The 6,000-nt window shown below is 44.7% G+C and overlaps 1 protein-coding gene across 2 annotated transcripts in view; it reads left to right on the top strand.

Moving 5' to 3' along the window:
- Positions 1-2,664: 2,664 nt before the first annotated feature.
- The window catches only part of Sema3d (semaphorin 3D), a 172,759-nt gene continuing 169,423 nt past the window's right edge, over positions 2,665-6,000 (top strand). For both annotated transcript variants that reach the window (XR_007210077.1, XM_048339924.1), the window contains exon 1: positions 2,665-2,921. The gene's annotated coding sequence lies outside the window, so the exon portion shown is untranslated. The remainder of the gene's footprint in view (positions 2,922-6,000) is intronic.

Genomic DNA, 6,000 nt, shown 5'->3' with positions numbered 1-6,000 from the left:
CAAGCAAAACTACACAATATAGCTTATATTTTAGAAAAAAATATTGTATAAACATTTCTCCTTGCTTGATGGAGTGCTTTTCAGCAAGGATTCTGATATGGAACTTTTTCTATAAGACAGATAATCAGATTGCTTTTGATGTCAATAATCTTAATTTGTTATAAGTTTTTGTTAAATTCATCTACACATGATACAATAGCAGAATTCAGCAAAAAAGAAGTGACCATCATCATCATCATCATCAACATATCAATGATTTTGTTTAATCCCTAAGTACTTGTTGAACATCTAGCACCTTACAGACTTTCAAGAGCCAGTAGGGAATTATAAAGCCATGGAAACAGCTTTATAATTCCCCACTGGCTCTTGATGGACAGAGCTGAGACCATTCATCATAAATTTTGGCTCTATAGCTGATTCTGCCTGCTTTGTACTGAGTGATTAAAAAGGAAAGAAAGCACAGAACCCATATTCCAGATCTTGTCTTCTTGTGTATACTCAGGAGGCTCCAGTAAATGTAGTCTATACTTGAAGTGAGTGCACTTCAAAGTAAACCAGTTCAGTAAACATTTATAGGCATTGTATTAGGGTCTGAGGAACTAAACATGCAGCCAACACTTTTGTAAAGGATTCAGACCCACGCATGACTAATTATGATATAACATGAAAAGAACTTTTATTTTGTTTATTTGTTTTGTTTTTGTTGCCAGTCCAGGGGCATGGACTCAGGGCCTGAGCACTGTCCCTGACTTCTTTTTGCTCAAGGCTAGCACTCTACCACAGTGCCACTTCTGGATTTTTTTATATATGTGGTGCTGAGGAATCAAACCCAGGGATTCATGTATAAAGGGCGAGCACTTTTACCACTAAGCCATATTCCCAGCCCAAGAACTTTTAATAGTACTGAAGTCAAAGTAGTTTTGGAAAGCAGGAGGGAAAGATTAACATAGGAAGGGCTTTGTGGAAAGAGTTAAAACAGTAGCTGAGGAAGTATCCTTTTGGTCTGAGTAGGATAAAGTGTAATTTTGGTGGAAGAAAAAAAAGAAATCTAGAGTTAACTGCCATTTTACTTAAATGCAACAAACTTTTCCTTTATCAGAAAACTGACAAAATAATCTTTAAAAGTCAAAAACTGCCAGGAATCCACCATATATGGAGTATGAAGCTGGGATGTAATGAAGGTGGGGTATGGGCTTGTAATTTGGATGGCAAGTCAATGTCAAAAGAAAAAGGACATGGAAATATGCAGAAATGAAAGAGACATATCAAGTATATGATTAATTACAAAAGCGGTGTTGTAACGTTGAATAAAAAAACACTTACAAATAAGTTGCTATACATTGAAACAGTCTGGGGGGATTTCAGTTTTCCTGTAGGCAAAGAGGAAAATTATGGGGTTAGTTGACAGTCAAAAACCAAGGTCATTACAGACAGAACAGCATGAAACACAGGAAAGAACTTTGGTCAGAATTTCGAGACATACTTTGCCTAGATTATACCAGCATCTCTCTGTGAGTTAAAAAGACTCTGTTCGCTTCCATGCCCCTCAGATCTCTGCTGCAGTTGAGAGGGAGAAATAATTCTCCTCTGCTCCTTCCATGTAGTGTCATGTCAGCTCACTACCCCCAAACTAATGTACTCCCTGTCATTTGCTAAGGTTGCTGTGTGACCTTTACACATTGTGCTTTTAAATCAAGCTGACAACTGCAGGCCCTCCATGGCTCTTTCCTTCTGTGGGCCTGCCTCCAGTGAGCTTTATTTATGACTTAGGGCAAGGTGTGTGAGTATAGAACTACCATCAGTATTCAACTAGGTAAGCTCTTTTGTGTAACTCAGATGATGGGTGCCTTTTTGGTAAAGTCAACACAAAATAAGCTGGTTGTGTGTTATGTTTCTTAAGAAAGTATTGTGCCTCCAAAATGGGCAACTTCCATATGCCACAAAACGTATACCCTCTCTTTGTCTTCACATACTTCTAAGTTTTTTTTATTGTGTGATAAAGGTGTACAAAAATCTTCAAAGGAAACTTCAGCACACAAGAGTATGCAGTACAACTTTGTGTCTAGTATGAAGATCTGTCTGTCTGTCTCCTCTTCTTAGTGCCTTAGGGATACCTCCCCATTAAGAAGTCCTGATGGTATAATCACTATAATCAAAAACCACTCATGGTGAACTGTTCTTTTCTTTTAACGGAACACAGGTACTCTTTGGAGGAATTTTGAATTCTTAGGGCCATGTTTATTTGTGATACAACCCATCCTGCAGCCCTAGGTCCATAAGAGAATTTAACATAGAAAAGATCCTACACGGGTTCCTAAATCCCTCAGGTCCAGTCTGAGGCGTCACAGGTTGCTTTACAGAACAAGGTCCCATGTCCCCAGAAACATCCTTCAGGGCCTACAGAACTACCTTTAAATCTACTGACCGTCGACACGCAGACAAGGATAGACTTGCGGGCGGAGAAAAAGAGGCCCGGGAGCTGGGGGAGGAGACTGAGATGGGAGAGGTAATCCCCGGCGCTTTGAGCATCCCCTTTTTAGAAAGACCGAGTCTCTCCCCGGACAGCTGCTGCGGTTACACCACAAACTTAAAAGCCGCCCTCCTGCTTGCAGGGCTGCCTTTCCTCACCACCCTCGCCTCGCCAAAGCTCCAGCTGGTGCCGCGCTCCCCGCCCCACCGTCCCAGTCCCGGCGCTCAGGGTTCGGCAGCGCCCCCTGCCTTCCCGCCTGGCCTCTGCGGCCTCGGCCTCTGCGCTCTGCCAGGGCCGCCGGCGGTTCCCCGGCTCAGCCAGGGCTTCGACTCCCAGCAAACTCGCGTCGGGTGCCCGGGGTCATCGATCGCCCACCCTCGCCCTGGCAACCTCTGTCCTCTCCCTGAGCCCGCATCCCGGAAAGACAGACGGAGGGAAGAGCTCACACCAGGTGAGTCTGATTTCGGGTCACCTGCTAATTCCGGTGGGAGGGTGTTTTGGAGACAGTGGGGATGATCGCCTTTGAGCGTGACTGTGCTTCCCAAAGTGAATCTCTGAAGTATCCAGGAGACCGGGATCGGCCTTGAGATTAAAAGGGTGCGGGGGATGCGGACGGGGAATGGGCGCACCGCAGAACCGGCTGGGAGATCGGTGCGTTTGGGAACCGACTGCTGGTACTCGTGGCTCCAGCAGCAGCGCTGCGCCGGGGTGCAGTCGCCCCGCGTGCCACAGCCTGGCGGCGGCTGGAGAATAAGCACCCAGAGCCTGCGCCTGCCAACACTACACAAACTTTTCCTCCCGGAGCGCGCCCGGGAACTTTCTCTCCCCCTGGATTCCTCGGTCCCCAGTGCCCTCCCCAGCTCAGGCAGAAGCCGCGTTTAAGAACGCTCCTGCTGGCTGGGAACGCGCAGGTTCATCAGAGACAAGCTGGCGGGGACCGCCCGGGGAGGATTCAGCCAAAGGGCAGCAACACCCTCGCTCGATCCTTTCTCCTTTGAGCTGCGGGGAGGGAAGAGGCATGCCAGGTGGTTGTTGTTTTTGTTGTGACAATTTTGGGGATGGGAGGTGGGTGGGGTGACGCTTTTTTTTCCCTTGCAAGTCAATCAGACTCTGGATCGGATGGTTCCGTCTAGATCCAAAAGGGAAAGAAAGTTGGAGTCCTAAACAGTCACACGGTTGGCTGTCTGTGTTAGGGCCAAAAGCTAGGGAACCCTTTCCTCCCAGGGCCTGAATCCTGCTGGGATGGATTCTCCAGGACCGCACTCCTAGGGTGAGCTCTGGCTTTCCTCTACACACCCTGGAGTAGTCTTGAGTGAACATATTAACCTGGCCGCGGCACCGGCTGCGTTCCGCCCTAAGCCTCCTCTGGTGACCTGGGCTCAGCCTCATGGGCTGAGTGGCTTTTGCTTGCGCCCCAGCGAGCCTGGAGTCTGACTTGACAGGAGGAGGAGGAGACGTCGTGCTCTGGCAGGGCCGTCTGGAATGTGGGGATTGGATGGGGCGTGAGCGCCCAGCAGCTGGAGCTGCTTACCTCAGGGGTTCGCCTCACAGAGACATCGGAGTCGCGAGCGAGAACTTTTCTCCACTTAGCATTGAACTGTCAGAGACGCAGCGTCCCTAAATGGACTCGTCTTCCTTCCCCCACCTCACAAGCCAAAACAAAACCAAACAACAGCAAACTCCCAAGTGTTACCGGAGAAAGGTAGTCCTGAAAGTGTGATAAGTGAAGAGTGGGCTACGATTCTCTAACCTGGGAGGGGCTGTTATCATGTAACCATGACAACCGCTGGTGCCCGCGGGAGCTTCCAGTTTCTCGGTTCTAGCACATAATAGAAAGAAAAAAAAATGTGAAGGGTAGGGAGGGAAGAGAGGTCCGTGTCATCACTCTAATAATGCCTTCCCTTCTCCCTCTCCTCTGAGCACAGAACACAGGAAGGATGGGCAGGAAGAATCTGGGTTGGGAGCGATTAGCCAGCCACGCCCAGCGGTTGTTTTAACTGCCTCCATTCTGGAGTCCCTGAAGCTGGAGCTGGGGAGTTAGCGATCACCAGCAAGCTGCAGAGAGATGGCCCAGGTCACGGAGATGGGGAGGGAGCTTGCCTGTTGGAAAAGGAAAGCCAAGAAACACAGGAAGAGGAGAGATAAGAATAGGATCACTAGATAGTCAAGAGACAAATGGCACTGATTTGGCCGGCCAACATTTCAAATGGAATTTACCCACTTGTGAAATGGAAAATATTGGAGGACAAGATGGTTATCAAATGCCCATTGTTTCCCTATCGTCTGTATATCACAATTAATATTCTAACAATATTGTGTAAATGTTATTCTCTTCTTGAACAAAACAGGAGCAGTGAGAAATTAGTGTTCGATGTTGGCTTTTGATGCTTAATATAATTATTAAGACATTAAAATCAGAATTATTGAAACATACTCACTAAAACTATTAATGTTAATATCAAAATCCATTTTCCTATCAATATGTTTTGAGAGGGAAATAGACTAATAGGTAGTTATTCTCATTTTAGAGATGAAAATAACGAATTGGGAAAATGTTAATTTTTTTGTGACGAATTACAAGCTTTTAGGATTCAGAGTTGAGATAGTAACTCATTGGTGAGATAGGAGTTCAGGAAACTGTATGGCCAACACTAAAGGAGGGATGTTTCCAAGGTCAGGCCTCATTTTGTTTTTGTACATGGAATCATTTATATGTGAAGGACATCCAGGAATTTGATGATAAGTGCATAAACTTTCATCAGCAGAACCAGAATATGTACATATTAACATTCTACTTTGACAGAGATATTATTGGAATTTGTAGGAATTATTGCTGGGTTAACAATGTTTATAAAAAATAAAAAGCAAGGAAAGAAAAGAAACATAATTTATCCATTAGCAATCATTGATTGTGTTGAGAAAATGCCATGAGATTAAGTTTTCTATCATCTCTAAGTACTGTTCACATGACCTGTATATCAAAACATTGACTTTATATGCTGGCATCACTAGTTTACCATTGTAAAAGCCTGTTGCCTATTAGGAAAAAGTATAAAATTTTGAGTATCTAAGTCTGATGACCTTACCTTCCTGAGAATTGACTTTGAAGGAGATTACTAAGGGACCAATATGTTTGGCAACCCAAAATGGTTTGAAACTATCAGGACACTAACATCTACACGAGTAAAAATCAAGTTTAAAAGAAAAGAGAGATCATTGCTGTGACTTTTTTTTCTGACTTCCAGAAAGTTGTCTTCACAGGTAAGTCTTACCATATGAATTTGCTTTGTACTTTGAAGGGAAAAGATGTACAAATAAAAACTAAAATTATAGGATTGTATGCGGATAGGGCTCATAGGGGAGAATGGAGCCATTTTTTGGTGAGAAGGTCAAGAATATAAACAATTACCAATGAGAAGGAGCACAATACTCTTTCTAGCCCAGTAACAGATTAAACTCCAAGTCTGAATTTAAGTTACTGAGCAGAGCTACTCTCACCTCTTCTTTTTTTCTTTTCTTTTCTTTTTCTA

This window comes from Perognathus longimembris, chromosome 2, assembly GCF_023159225.1.
Source record: "Perognathus longimembris pacificus isolate PPM17 chromosome 2, ASM2315922v1, whole genome shotgun sequence".
NCBI classification, from domain to species: domain Eukaryota; kingdom Metazoa; phylum Chordata; class Mammalia; order Rodentia; family Heteromyidae; genus Perognathus; species Perognathus longimembris.
This window is presented reverse-complemented; position numbering and strand designations above follow the sequence as displayed.